This window comes from Melanostigma gelatinosum (genome assembly GCF_949748355.1).
Source record: "Melanostigma gelatinosum genome assembly, chromosome: 9".
NCBI lineage: Eukaryota > Metazoa > Chordata > Actinopteri > Perciformes > Zoarcidae > Melanostigma > Melanostigma gelatinosum.
The window spans coordinates 3268982-3284850 of NC_136642.1; the positions used below are offsets into that span (position 1 = coordinate 3268982).

The 15869-nt window shown below is 47.3% G+C and overlaps 1 protein-coding gene across 2 annotated transcripts in view; it reads left to right on the forward strand.

Annotated features, from left to right (window-relative positions):
* The window catches only part of sema6cb (semaphorin 6Cb), a 131345-nt gene that overhangs the window by 45159 nt on the left and 70317 nt on the right, over window positions 1-15869 (forward strand). For both annotated transcript variants that reach the window (XM_079275277.1, XM_079275278.1), the window contains exon 3: window positions 12256-12399. The gene's annotated coding sequence lies outside the window, so the exon portion shown is untranslated. The remainder of the gene's footprint in view (window positions 1-12255; window positions 12400-15869) is intronic.

Below are 15869 nucleotides of genomic sequence, written 5' to 3' on the forward strand. Positions count from 1 at the left end.
CCTTGAATGTACCGGGATCGTCTCTTGGGTTGTGGCTTTTCTCAACAGACCTGGCTGCACGGTTAAAAAAGAGAAGCTGACTAATTTCTTCTTGAATGGCTTTCCTTTGTCTGGTCAAAAAAGGGCAAATTCACTTTTATTCAAGGATCTATAATCTTTAATTCCGGGACGTGTTCCAGTCCGAACCGGCCTGTGACCACCTCGTGTAACCTTGTGTGCCAACAGGCCTTATTTTAGCGATGTGACTCCCTTTTTAATTGATTTGTTGCTGCGCTAATGCTGGTTATCACATCAAGTCGTCTCCTTTGATGATCCAATCATCGCGGCTGTCATCAAGGCGCCCCCCCCCCCAGGCCCGACTAATATTTCCTGCGCCTCGAGCCAAAGAAGCGATTGCCTGGCGACAAAAGCATCACGGTAAAGGTCAACAAACAGCGGCCCGGTTATCACGCGGCAGATTGAAAAGGAAATTATTTTGTGGCGGAGAGAGCTGTGTGTGTTTGTACTGTTTTACCCTGAGAGTGTGTGTGTGTGTGTGTGGGGGGGCGGTTCTTTCCGTTGTGGGTTTCTCTTGGCAGAGAGTCTGTCAGCTGACCCAGTCGGCCTACAGGGCCGTGAAAAGCCCCTCCACAGGGCTCACCTGGGGCCCCGCCACCTCTTTCAGCTGTTCCCTTCAACGCCGTCGCTCCCAAACTGTGTTTTCATTTTTCATTTGTTCTCTCCTCCTGCTTTATATTCACCCACCTCACCTCACTCTCTCACCCTGTTCTCCCCCCGCTCACGGAGGCAGAATCGCTTACTCTCGCCTCCAGAGACTGAATCTTTCCTGTTTGGATGCCGTTTGCAAGGCTTCAATAAGAATCACTTACGGTAGCGAGAGGGGGGGGGGGGGGGGGTTTATTTCATAGACCACCGAAAACGAAACAGCCGTCTCTTGCTTTCTGCGGTGTTTCAGCCGCATCTCATTCTCTTCTGTTGTGTTGAAAATGCTCAAGTTCTCTCCACTTCAGCATCCCTTCCTCATCACGATGCACTTCCTGTACCTGGAAGTTGAAAGCTTAAGTGTTTTGATTCTGGGACACGTCTGTACTTTACTCCCCCTCTGACTGTGAGGAGACTGACGATGGAAAAGAGAGTGATCCTCGTGGCGGACAAATGGCAGCCCCCCCCCCCCCCCCCAGAACATCACGTCTGATTTTGCATCTTGTCTTCACAAAAAACAAAAAAAAGCCGTTTGAGTGAAACTGAATCCGTATTGATGTCCGTAAATACTGAGGGAGAAACACAACTGTTAGAATTCACATTTATCAATAAAGCAGCTGGAAATACAATCAATGATTGTTTGAAGATGCAGTTCAGACCAGAGATGTGAGTCCGTTCTGCTGCAGACGAACAGGAAATCAGCGTCTCTTTCAGAGCACGATAATAGCGAGCTGGTGAACAAAACAGAGACCGAAGTGATGTGTGTGTGTGTGTGTCTCTCAACACTCTCCTGTCACACACACACACCACAGAGACACTCAGGTGGGGGGGAGAATGCCACCCTACAGGAAATGTCACCGTGCACATGGAGACATACAGCATGTTGGAATGCGGCCCTTCCTCAAACACCTTTATTGAGTAAAAGAGAGCGAGGCGCTCTAAAGGAGATGCACGGACGAGGCTGCGTCTCGTTTGGACTAAAACACGCTTTTGCTCTTTCAACCTGCGGCCGCTCAGTAAGTAGCATCAACGTTTATCATTTCCGTCTTTAGTCTTCCTCCGCTGTAGAGGAAGACACTTTGAGCTCACCAGCAGGTTTAATCCTCCTCATTTCCTCCAGTCACAGAAGTGAGATGACTGTAAGACACCCGGGATAATGTGACAACTGCTTTAAACGCAGAGGACAATGTGATTGTGAGATTCATCTCGTTAACAATTATTAAATAAATGTCTCAAACTTCCACCGTTGGACTTATAGACCCAGACTTTTCTTCTCTCCACTGTGACCCACAAGGAGGTCTGAGGACATAAAAGCAACAGAAACGGAGATAAAGTGAATGAAAGGTGATATTTGTTGACCTGTAAAAGGCAAATAATAAATTAGAAAACTGAGATTAATGAAGAAATGACCAGATAAAAGTAGTTCACATTCACATATAACGTCAATGTGTCTTTGTGTATATGATTGTACACAGTCACAAATATCTCTTATCTGAAGCTGACACACAATAAATCACCTCACCTGAAGTTACACACATGTTTCATACACAGGGTTTAACCAAACCAAAAGAACTGAAATGTGTAATGCGTTTTAACACTGAGGTCTCTGCCGATAGCGTGATGGACACACGGCCTGTTTGAGTGGCCGATAGACCGTGAACTCGTATTGCAGTAGATTCTTTCCTGCTTGACCTTTTATTCAACCAGGACGCTCTTTGAGATGAAAAAGCTCCTTTTTTATGTTCTGGCCATAAAGGCAGCACACAAGTGACACAGAGTATATCCACTAAAGGAAGAGGAGGATGAATCTTTGAGTCGTAAACAGAAAAGAAAATGAAACATAAGATACATTTATTTATAATGTCCACGCTTCTGTTTTGAGAGCCTTTCATCACGACGAGTGTCGTGTAATTTCCAGGGAGCTGAAGCGCTCCACCGCTCCACCTTAATATCACTCTTCTGCTCACCTGTATGATAGTAAACACGTGCCTCCTTAAACACCTCTGAAAGCAGCGGTTAAGAGACGTTTCTGCACACCGGAGGCGTGACAACAAACAAAACAACACAAAAATGCAAAAGAACAGAACTATTCACACCGGCAATGATGCAAATTTACCACCGGTGTCTTCCAGCATCCGTAACAAAACCTACGAAAAAAGAATGAGCCATGAGACGCCACGTCCTCTGTTATTTTAACCCAAACGACAAGGTGTTCCTGAACCTAACTCGTTTTGGTTGCCTACACCTAACTGAGCTTCCTGAGAAGACAGAAGTTCATTTCAGGCCGTATGTGAGTAACCAGCAGATATTCACTCGTGTTGCAGACTTTTGTTGGAAAACGCTCCAAAAATGAGTAAACGCTCTGAGGGAACTTTGTTTTTGTGGTTGCATCTTGTTTCCATTCCAACACCGGCTGCAGTTGTAGTCAACTTTCCTATATTTAAACGTGAGTCGTCAAATGTTTGTCGTGTGTAAGCTGCGTCCCTCAGGATCCACTTTGGGACCATTTTAATCGCACGGTCCGGTTCAGAAATGTCTCACAGGTTTTTGCAGTTCACACCGATAAGAAAACAAGTTAGGAGTTAGGTGTGGGAGGAAAAATAACTTCATAAACTGGATACAGATTCAGTCTCAGTGGCCGGAGAGATCCCCATCAGCAGCTCTGGTCAGATTACAGCAACGGGAGTCTGGAGACCAAAAACCTCCAACGAACAGCCCTGTGTTCAATCCCCGTCCTCAACGCTTTGCTTTATAACAGCTTCTTGTTTGAGGCGGGGGAAAGGGAGTTGGTGTTTCTCCTGTTTGTGATTTGCACGATGTTGCTTGGCAGCCTGCAGAATGCCACCAGCTGACAGAGAGAGTCGTATCGCTCAGATAACAGGCAGAGATTTGTCCTCGCATGCGGACTTCAAATCCTTTGGTCCAATGGCACAAAAGGCCGTGCAACAGTTGATGAGCACCGCTTTTCATGCTGAGCTAAACAATACACTGACAATAACAGTGCGATTACAGGAGCCATTAATTCAATCTAATGGGAGCAAAGCACGTAGAGATTGACCTTGTAACGTCAAAGAGAGACAGAGGAAGATCTTTCTGTAATTAGTCTGAAGGGTCTCTGGATGCTCCCATAGAGCTCAGGGGCATCTTCTCTTTTTCTATCCTTGTATATGTGCATATACATATGTGTGTATTCTGCAAAGCACATATCGCATACAGCATGTATTGTTTTTGTAAGAGAGCTGTAATTCAGTACAAGTTTAAAGTATGTACGCTTCGAAGGCCGGGACAAAAGCACACCTAAGGCATAGCTGTTTATTTATGGTGTCTTCCCAAATATTGTCTGAAAAAACAATGCAGACTTTGGCTGTTTTGAGCTAACCTTAACAAGCACATCAGCTGAGGGCAGCTTCTCCAGGACCATTTGTTCTTTCGGTGCCTTGCTCAAAGCCCTTTCCCGCACGGAGAAGAAGTTTATCTCTAAGTTTTGACCTCACACGGAGTTAATTAGGCCAGAGATCTCGCCAAAGGTTCCCCGGGAAGTGCAGCACAGGGTGAACTGATTGAGCGCTCGGCGGCTGCGTTTAGCATACCAAGGAGGCTTCGTTTGAACAAACTGAAGGGCTGATTGTTTGCTCTCTGTCAACACGCGCGGGCGACTGCCACGTCTCACTTCATTGCCGTTTCCTTGTCAGCTCACATCACGTTTTGCTTTTCGACATTTTCCAATTGAGCTGTCAAAGTTACTGGAAGGACGGCGAGAAGGCAAACAAACCCAACACACCGACAAATAGAGGTGGGCAGTAGGATTTCCCAGTTCTGTTGTTCCTCCCTCGTCTCCGATCCTGGCTGGGGCCATGGTGTCTCGAAAAGTGGACCCTCCAAAACGGCGAAAGCGGGACAAGATTCTGGCTTCGGAAGCATTGTGGTTTGCGACTGTAGCTCGAGTAGTAGCGGCTAATCGCATTGGAACAGGCTTTGGTTGAACGCAGTCCGTGTGGAGAGCGAAAGAGGCGGAACCCATCGTTCCCAAATGCAATCTGGGAACACACCGGCTATCGTCTGACGATGATTTCGCTTTTTATTGGTTTTAAATTAGCTTGTAAACTGGCTACTCGTGAAACAAGCCAGTCGTGGACGTCGTCGCTCAGGTCCGACTTTAGTCTCGTATCTCAAGTCGCTCATCGGAGTGTTAATAAAACGACGGGAAAGGAAGTCCGGGCCCCAGATATCTGCTGGCTGCTCCAGAATCTCGAAGGTCAAAAGAGAGAGCTCATTCTAATCGATTTTGGATCGCGATGGTGGCACCATCACACTCTGTTATCATATAACCAATAACAGCAAGAGATTCATGAAGGCAAATCAAATCTGGATAGACATTCATACATCCAAACTGATGCGTCACTCTCAGTGGGAGGGAGACAATTGCTGTAATTGTGAAGACTGAGGGAGACGAGATATCAAAACAATAGTTTCTCTCAGTGAGACACACACACACACATATATTTTCTGAATATAGAAGCTCAGATAAATGTATTTGTGCCTGCAGAGGAAAGTATTTGTATGCTTGTGTTTGCATAAATACATACGAGCTGAGGTGTTTATAGCCGAGCGACTGTGGGGAGAAAAGGCACCCTTCAGTATAATGTGCGCTTTAATAAAGACACAGGTTGGCAGATTGGGAGTGTCGGTGCATGTGGCATGCAGCCTCTTCAGGTGATTTATGAGCACGCTGCCGGGCTATTACATTGTGGGCCCCAGTCCTATTCAGTGAGGACGATAAGAGCAGCCCACCTCTGTTGAAACACTGCAGGTACAAGCGTTTTTGTTTTCGTGGAATATCACAGCTTTTTGATAAAGGATTGAAGTATGAACACAATCTAATCGTGTTGTCTGCGCCGCGGCTGCAGCTCATCTATTAGGTTAGCGATCGTGCCTTCATCTGTCAGAGTTTGCAGAGCACGTTCAAGGGAAGATTGCTTGGAAATCGTTTGCATCTTCATTGAATTTCAAATTCTAGACCCCTTTTTAACTGTAAACAATATTATGCAGGAGTTTGACTTGCGCGAAGCAACCAAACCAAAAGTAGGTTTATTTTAACCTCTTGAGGACTGCCTCCATTTAGTCTAGAACAGTTTGCACCAGGACAATTTCTGCTGCAATTGAAAACCAATGCCGCAGGAAGAAAAAGGTGTAAGTGTGCACTCCCCCCCCCCGTGTGGCTTTGGACCTGGCCCCCGTGTTGGCGGAGAGGCGAGAGGCCGACACCGCGAGGCCAGAGTTCACGCCGCAGAGCGCCGCGGCTGAAAAGGCCAGTTGTCAACCGCCGGCGGAGGGGAAAACAATGGGGCACCAGCCAGAGCGGTTTGGAAAAAGGACGAGTCAGGGTCGCTTTCACTTAACACAGCATGTCTCCACTGCAGTGAGCCGCTGGGGGGGAGGAGGAGGAGGAGGAGAGAAAGCAGGTACAGACAAAGACTGACTGAACTGAATGCAAAAACACAAATATGAATCTGCATAATAGGATCTTGCATTTTGTTATTTGTCTTTTTAGTAATTACAACATGAAGAGATTATAGTCCAGAAGTCATCTTTATTTGTCTCTCAGTGACGATAGAGAAACCTTACAGCAGTACCGGCCCCTAACCCACCTGAACGATCTGAGAAGCCGTCATTGGGAATTGGAAAAAGGGCAGACACTTTAAACCCTCGGCAGATGATTGGATGAACCATCTGTCTAAGGGAGTTGGGAGCAAAAACATCTTTTTCCATTGTCAAAAGCCTTCAGTGGCGTTCTTTGCTCTTCTTTCAATGAGGAAATACTCTCCAGTCCTGGTATAATTGATGCCATAGCAGCATCCACGCCAACCTCCTTGAGGAGCCGCCATTGTTGTTTTTAACCAACGGTCGCCTTTTCGGTGTTGTCTAAACAAACCTGAGCTCCGTCCGAAGCTGCCAGTCGATCCTCACAGGATGAAGATTGGTTCGTGCACTGGCTCGCCGCCCAAAAAACACATTACTTGAAGCCTGACGAGATGGATTTTCGTGTGTCACGTGATCCCGTGATTCTTGCGAGGTATCGGGTGGACACAGGGTGCATGTCTGCTTATTTGGCATTACCTTCAGTTGGGTACATATCTTTACTTCTCTCAGAATTCAGCATTGGGACCAATCCAAAGGTGACATGGACGACATATTTGGGCAATCACATCTGCTTTCTCTCAGAATTATCAACATAACGGGGTTTGAGTTTGTTTCTTTGGGGGGGTTTCAGGATTTTGGTCAGATTCTCAAAGTTCGATGATATTTTACTTCCTGACGTTTTTGTGTCTCCGATCGAAGTCCTGAAGGCATCTGAAGTCCAACGGCAACCCTTGACAGTTTCTGAATGCTGGATGAAATGTGTTCGCTCTATTGTCCTCTGGGGATGATGTGCCAACATATTTCAGTGTTGGCAGTCCAACAAAGCTCCATCTTTAGACATTCGCTGCAGCAGCAGCAGTGGAGCCGAGCCGAGAGGAGCTTTGTCAGATATGAGGGACTGACTCTGAACTGCCTCCCAGCAGGATGGAAACGCAGAATAATTAACGGCTCTAATATTCCACTCCATCCTGACAGCCCCTTCAAGAGCTCATTTCTGACAAGTAAGCATTAAGACCCATCTCCCTGTCAAAGATGGTGATGAGGACCAGTCTCCTTATGATTCATGACATGCAATAAGTCGTCCAAAAAACCAGGCCCCATGTTGGCGAAGCCCTAAATTGGCGGGATCACGACATCGTGTCAGAGATGTGACATTGACAACAGGCTGCATTCTTGTAATTATTGCAGTTGGGCCAAAGTCTTCTACAGGCTTATCAGAAATGAATCATTACTTTCCAGAAATCGAAAGTGGCACGGTTATTGCACTAAACCCCCCCCCACAGCAGACCAGGATACGACTCGCCATCGTCGAGACAAGTATGCAGAGACAAACAACGCAGCCCCCAATTTGGAAGGCTTCATCCCCTCAATAGTGTGAGGCTATTTATGTAGAGTGTAGCTTCATGTAATTAGAGCGGCCACACCAATGTACTCGTCAAACAAACACCCGTGCCTGTGAACGGAGACGTGATTTTGACAGGAATAATTGCAGCAGCGGTGTTGATACAGCGCTGGGATGAACCTTATTTCCGAGCCTAATGCCAGTTTTAATTGAGTGTTCTCCAATCTTTTCGATATCAGGCTGGACATGTTCCAAAACACGTTTTGACCAAGAGACGCATGCTTTGGTATTGAAATTAAGTAGAGCCTTTAGTCCCATCAATTCCACAATAAACGTGTCCTCGAACAAAAACATGCATCATGTATTATGTTGTGTGCCACAGCTTTGATGTGCGTTTTATTAGTTTCATCTCCAAAAGGGCCGCGGGGGAGATTAGGTCTGAACTCCATCTCCCACACCTCTGCACCCTTTAGCGAACGCTTGTGTTCAGCAACACTATCATTACACGCATTACATGAAAACTGGAGAGCAGTGGGCCTGATCATGTCATGTTTCCCAGATAGCGACGGCTAACAAGACACAACTGTGCGATTGGGGGGGGGGGGGGGGGGGGGATTGTCTCGAATGAAAACGGCAAATAACCCGAGTGTCTTCTTCGGTTAGCAGTGTGGGCGGTGCAGCCGAGTTGTTTTCCTTTGTACGCCAGTGCATTGTAGAGAGAGGCCAGCAGAGAATTGAGCAATTTATTAGACAGTTTGAAAGTAATATGTAGAAAGTAAGCACAGCTTTATTATACAGTGGGTTGGACTTTGATTGAATTCTTGTTTATTACACAGACTCTGGCTTCTCTGTCCTGAATTGTACCCTCATCTCATCTCAGAGGAGACCAGACGAGAGATTCCTAATCTGAGAAGTCTTTTTTTTATTTTTTATAAATAGCCTCGTGGATATTTGTCAGCCGCGCGGGCTTCAAGTCTATTACGTTCTCCTCCTTTTCTAAAAGACTGCAATTAATCTAATTACTAATCAATCAGCCGCTGGGCCTCCCGCCTCCTCCGAGCTAGTGGAGAATATGACAGGCCTGGACCTTGCATTATTAATACCTCCATTCTCGGAGCCCAGGGCCCCCCTGACGCCCGCTGCCAGGGGCCATTGATCACCACCACAAGCCAGTGAGCGCTGCAAGGCCTCCAGGGAAATATCCTGCGTGGTGGGAGTGGAGATGGGAATGCGGTGTGTCAGTCTGCGTGGGATGTATCTGTTTACGGGGTTTACGGGTAATTTCTGGAAGGGAAGGAGTTTGCCAAAATTTTCTCTGGGGAGGTTGAATATCCTAAAAGTGTGATGTTGCCCAGGCGGTGCATGCAGTCTGCTGGGGGAAGGCACGGTGCGCGTTCAGAGGACATGAGGGATCGTATGAGTGTTGTTAATAATAGGAATGTTGTGCTCCAGAAAAGCTCATTTGGTTGATGGGGCTCACCTCAAAACTATTAGGACGGGATGAGGGGGCCTCTCTGCGGGACTACTTCTAGAAAATGAGATTAGAAATTATAGGACGCCGCTGACGCTGGGGCACAATGATCGCAGTGTGGCTGTGAAACAATCACGGCAACATCATCCTTCATCTCCCATGCGTTATACGAGCACCCAGTCTAATCGCCCCGGCAGCTGAAGTTACAGAGCTTGATAGCAATCCCACCAGCTGATCTCATGCGCTGAGATCCATATTGGAACCTACTCTTGGGGGATCAAAACAACAAAACGTCTCAGCCTCATGGTTAGCTGTTAGCTTTCACGGCCAACGGACGACACAAGGCCACCGAGTGTTCCCTCTTCAACTGAATCTGCTCTAATCTGCCCAACCTCTGCGCCAGCAGCTGGTCATCGTGTTGCTTATCCAGTCTGCATGCTGTTTTTAAGACTTTGGTTCTCTGGGATGGGAAATCATTTCGTATCAACTTTCAGTGGAGGTAATCATGGTGCGATCATATCCTGTGATCATGTCCTACTTCATGATTTCAAGCTAATTTAGATGAAAAAACCTGTGCTGAAGAGCTTAAATTGATTATCTTAGATGACTTTGTACTAGAGAAGTCTGAGCTGCTGATTCAGATGTTTCTTTTTAAGACTCATAGGAAGGCATGAAAAGAACCCAGGTACAGGAAAGTTTAAAAACCAACTATGAGGGCAACAAACGAAACTCAAGCACCCAACCTGCCCAGGAGTGTGCACCAGCTGATTACGTGGACGCTTGTTGGAGCGATCCTCTGGGGAATTTGTTGGCGTGTTTTCCTGCAACAATGAACAGTCACTCTGTTTGGGGACTGGGTCTAGCTGCTTGTGAAATGAATGAAGATGCCTTCAAGTGTGGTTGGAAAAGGCAAGATCATAAAAAACGCTCTGACGGAAAACAGTAGTTGTGCAATAGGATGTCTACTTGTGCTACATTAAGCTACGGTAAGCTTCACAACATGACATAACACAAATGAGCCATTTAAGTGACAGTTCCACACTGCCGCACACACCCTGCAGCTAATCGCCGCATCGCATGATTTGGTGTGAACGCAGCTTTTCGAATCTATAACAAGAAGCATCGAAGCTGTGGAAAAAAAACCTTTTTATTAAGAGTGTGATATCGATTTGGACCTCGTCTCCCAGCCCTATTGACGCTGGTGATTGTGGACAAGAGAAACAGCTGTGGCCTGTCCGCACTGGGACTGATGTGGGAGGAAGTGGTCAGCGGTTTGTGCGTAATGGAGCCGAGTCATTCTCAAACAGAGGTGACATCACTCTCTCTTTACTGCGCCAGGCAGCCACTTCCCGGTGACGGAGACCCGGTGTCGTCTTAGCACGTCGTCCATCAGCCTTCTCCACCGACCGGCCACGCATGCTGTCCGTAGCCGCCGCTCCTCTTGATTTGCAGAAGGCCGCGGTTGTTAAGTGTTTACGGGCCTTCGTGGCTTCATGAAGCCGCGGCGGGAGTCAGCGGTGGCGTTGAGCTCACAGCAGCTGCAGTCAGCTGCCTCATTCAGAGAGGGGGGGGGGGAAAGCAATGCAGCTCATCTGCTGTGCTGTGAGTCAGCGAGCTGGACGGGCTTTAGCTATTGCTCAGGATGTGAGGAATGGCTCTGTCACAGCCTCCCCCCCCCCTCTCAAATCCTCATTTGTGTACCAGGAGGGTCAAGTTTTATGTGTGTAGGAGGTGAGCTTAGTTACAGAAAATCAATGAACCACTTGCCATTAGTCACCACTGGTCATCAGAGACAACGTGTGTGTGTGTGTTTGCTGTACTTGCACAACTGGATTTACGGGAAGTTCATCTCTCATGTTTCCTTTTCTACGGGGAGGACGGTTCTAAGATGACAGTACAGTTGGAGAGGTGAGCTAACGACAGAGCGGCTGTGCTGCATGAATGAGTCTCTCGAGAGCCGAGACGAGCTTCAGGCAGATGCAGAAAGTTTTAAAAAGAAGAATTTTGGGTGGAAAAAAAGTTACAAGCAACCATAACGAATGGTATGACGCCTGAGAAGCCTCTAAGGAAAAAAAACATGCGTTACCAAGACTGCTGTAAATGATTTTGTAGGTTGAGATCATGAAGTGGACTTGTGTTTTTTTGCAACCAGTGAACTAGAGTGACCATATTTGGACTTCCGAGGAGTCCGTATATGATTCAGGTAGCGACCTGTCAATCAAAGTAAGCCCCGCCCTAAAGCATCCCCTGCTTTATGGTCTGTTTGACTCTAAATGGACCATAATGTACTAAATGAACATCATGCTGTAGTGAAGAAGACTTGAAACTAGAGATTGAGACATAAACTCATGTTTACAATGTTTACTGAGGTAATAAATCAAGAGAGAAGTAGTCATTTTCTCATAGACTTCTATACAACCAGAGGAGTCGCCCCCTGGTGGACACTGGAGAGAATGCAGGTTGAAGGCTCTTCATCTTTGGCCTCACAGAAGCTGAGGTCGCCGTCTGTTTAAGCCGGTCCACCTGCACACTGATACCTGTCTGCCAATCTGGTTTGAATGCTCTTTCTGTTCAGAGCGGCGTTCTTCTTTGCTGCAGACATTATGTTATGTTTCTGTTATGGAAACAAGTTTAGCATTTGGTTTAAACAAAGCGAGTGGGCGGAGGTTTCGACACGAGAACTGAATAATCATGAACTCAAGACTTTGACATCATGTTTGTGTATATTTCAGCAAATGTACACATTCAAAAGTCAAATCAAACAAAACATGGATACATTGGCATATTAATACAACAGTACACAGTCTTACAGTATTCACACTGATATTAGGAAGTAAAACTCCTTTGGGCCTGTAACATCTGGCTCTGTTTATGGCCTCTCTGCTGGTGTTAGCTGTGATGTTATGACAGCAGAGTTACTGAGGAGATCAAACTAAGAGGAGATTGAGCCCCTCTACGCGGGGGCTCTGGGGGGTCAGCGGCCCCGTTTAGGCAAAAGATACAAGGCCCCGAGGTTGTTCAGCTCTGTGTTTGTGTGCAGTGCAGCTGTTCCTCTTGTGTCCTCGCTCAAGTTCTTTCTTTTTTCTGTTTGCTCCCACAGGAAGTTTGTTGAAGACTCAACGTTCTTAGAGCGAGAACCTCAAAGGGGGGTTCCAACCCCTGACGCCCCCCCCCCCCCCATCTTCAAAACCCCGCCTCAGAGACGCCCGTCCTGCTGAGGTCAAGTGTGAGGGATCGTTGGACTGTAAGTTCAGGATTTTTTTTTTCTTTTTGAATCGCACACACCATTAATATCACCAACTTCAGCTGTTTTGACCTCAATCTCAAAAATACTTTCAGTGTTCGTCGGATGAAGGCAATCAATGCAACTTCGGGTCAGCTATAAATCCAAGTTCACCTGTGAGATTGGCCACAATAATGGAGAGAGAGAGCTGCTAATGGCCTTCCCCTTATTACACCCGTACCTGATTGCATCCAGTGCAGGTCCTGATTTTCAAGTGCTCTTCCAAAGTGCCAAAACGACTCTGGAGAGCTTTCAATCACAGCTCGGCCTCACACACCACGGCCAGGTAGACAAATGGACTCGTAGACATACTTTATGTAAAGCATTGTTTTTTGTGTCCCCATGAGCTTTTATTTGCAGCGATTTGGCGCTGCAAACGCTCTCGTTGGGCTGTCTCTTTATTCATGCCCCCTTTTCAAAGCGCCGCCATTGTGCCGTGATCCCTCGTTTGGCTGGCCTTGCACATGTGCAACACGGGGGCCATTGTGGAGGATTGTGAGTCGGTCAAAGTGAATAGAAGCCCACCACTTCTGCGTCGCTCTTTGCTGACAGCGAGCGGGGGGGGGGGGGGGGGGGGACGACGACTGCGCGATGGTTTCGGTGAGAAGGTTGAGCCCACGGGAGCGAGGTGTTGGAACTGGATCGCTGGCACCGCGGTGGCTTGAGGGCCCCCCCGATGTGGACATCCATTTCCTGCCTGTCGTTGTTGATGACACAAAGACGCATCAAAGGGGGTGAAATGGGACAGAACGGCAGTCAAAGCGGGTGCACGGCCGTGAAACATGATCAGACCGCTGAGTTGAATAGAAGTCTTATGGTGCCAAAAAATGAGTGACAGAGGGACAGAGAGAGAGAGAGAGAGAGGGAGGGAGAGAGAGAGGGAGGGAGACGGAGGCTGAGTGGCATTGCTTTCATACCTTGTCACCCACTCACTTGACAATGCCGGCACTGTGTCCCTCCCACCAGAAGTGAAGCATGCTTTGCTGCATATTTTGGATGCATGAACATTTGTTCATGGCCCACATGCGTAACATGAAAACAAACAAGAAGATTCTTTGTACACCAAAGCAAAACACGGGGGGCTCTTGGTGAACCCTGCCCTCCGTCTCAATGGGGTCCAGAGACACTTACCAGTGAATTCTGTTGCAAATCTGATATTGTTTTCCAAGTTGTTTTTCATGGTGCAAATATTTAAATACTTGTTTTACTGGGCCTGAACGCACCCTCCCCGGGTCGTGCTCTCGCTCAATGTTAAACGAGGGCGCGGCCACACTCGGATGTGCCGTGACAAATTGGCGGCGTAAATTGATCTCCGTGCCGCAGAAAGCAAAACCCGCACGTGCTCCACTTGTGTAATCCTGACTTTGGTTCCCCCATGTGCACAAACACACACACGCCAGCGACACGCATGCCACACTGCACCAGCCCTCCGGCCCCATTAGTATCAATGATGTGTGCAGCGGAGGCGCTTGCGAGCTGTCAGAGTCTCTCCGCTCGTCTCCGCTTGGAGAGGCGAGGGGACGCTGAGGGATTCTGACAAAGAGACAGAGCTCAGACTGATGGTAGGCTGGTGGGACCCTGGGAGCCGCTACAACCCGGCCTACCGTAGACCGTCACCGTCGTACATGTCAGCGGGCTGTTCTATTTACAGAGACGCTGCCTCGACAGTGTTTACCCATGAGACTTTTCTCCAGCTTGACTGAAATCCCCATGGGTGTTCTCATTGCAACATGACTTCTGGTGAGATCCCGGTTTGTCTGACAGGACTAGCATTGCTCATTAGGATGTGAAATCGTTTCCCAATTGCGTTTTCGTTCCAGCTGCGTTGGGCAGGGATCGTAGAAACACCCTTAAATCATGTGGGCTGTCACCACAGACTGTGAAGAAGAAGTGGACGTAGTCACCGTGACGCCACCCACTGGTGTGTGGACTGTATATTTGAATCCTCGAGTTTGCCATTTTAGACGTCGCCATCTTTGTTTTTTGGCCACCAGAAGTGACACAAGAGGGCGGAGCTAAACCGAATGCTGAATTTGTAGGCGTCCAAAATCTTACAATTAACTTTCATGAAGTGAAAACACACTGGAAGGGTTAAAGTTGTGAGCCCCGCCCCTAAAGCATCCCCTGCTTTATGGTCTGTTTGACTCTAAATGGACCATCGTGTACTAAATGAACATCATGCTGTATCACGTGAAACTATCAAGTCGGTCACACAGTGATAATTTGATGTCCTGGTAATAGACATGTTTAATATAAATGCAATGATTTGTCATTTGTTATTGAAGTAATACATCTTACACCAGCAGCTTGAACCTTAAAGGAATATAAATGTTCAGTATTGACGTAAAGGTTTATGGATATGCAAATCGAAGACAACCTCGTGCCCCAGTCTGCCAGTAACATCTGGCCAAGCAGCAGTTCAGTGAAGACGCTGAACTTCATTTCACGATGCTGCAGTAAAACTGGTGTGAGTCTCACATTTGAGTCTCAGTCTGACTGGAATCTCAAGTATAAAACGCTTCCTATTTGTTCTTCAGAGTGGGAGAATGTCTAAGATACAAGCTTTCAGTCTGTCACTCTCTGCTTAGCTGACTCGTAACGTAGAAGATAGTCAGCCGTGATTGGTGATTGGTAGACGTGAACTGTATTTTGACTGCTGAGTTATGATTAATGCCGTATTCTCAGTAACGGTTCTACGCCAAGGCTGTAAGGTCTGGCCAGGACATTAGCAGGTCTGCATGTCTGCTGGCTGCCTCAGTAAAGCACCACGGATGCTGCTGTGTCAACATCCAACATGCAACCAAGAGGTTCACGTTACCACATCAGTCTTGTGTGATTAGTTTTGTTTGCGAATGCTGAGCCGTGTTATTGTTGTTGCTCAACAAAAATCACTGAACATCACCGACTCTTTAATGAAGTGAAAACAGAAAAAAGCAATCTGCCTAATCAGGTTATGGCTCCAGACGGAGTTCACCATAAAAATGCAGGTTTTTAAATGAAGGGGTGGGGTGGGGGGGGGGTGTTAATGGATCGGATTCTCTTCTCATTAAAAAGCTCGCGTTCACTCGGTGGGCGGGGAGGAGGATGGGATAATTGCAGCTCCGGCCGGCTCTCCTCACCTGGAACGTGGTGGTATAACTTTCCCACGGTTGCTTAATATTCAGTGAACCTCCGAGCCCTGAGCGGGGGGGGGGGGATATATCGATCCTCGGATGAGATGTGTTCTCTGCCTTCCTGACAGCCGTCTGAGGACTCGTCTGAGTGGGAGTTGTGATGCTCCCTTCAGCACCTCAGGGCGCCGGAGGAAACATAAAAAAATACTCGAAGAAAAGAGAGCAAATTCCGCCGCCCTTTCATTATTTTTCCTCTCATGCAGCGAATGTTCTAATTTTGTTATCGATCACCATTTGCTGCTATTCAACAGCGATGCG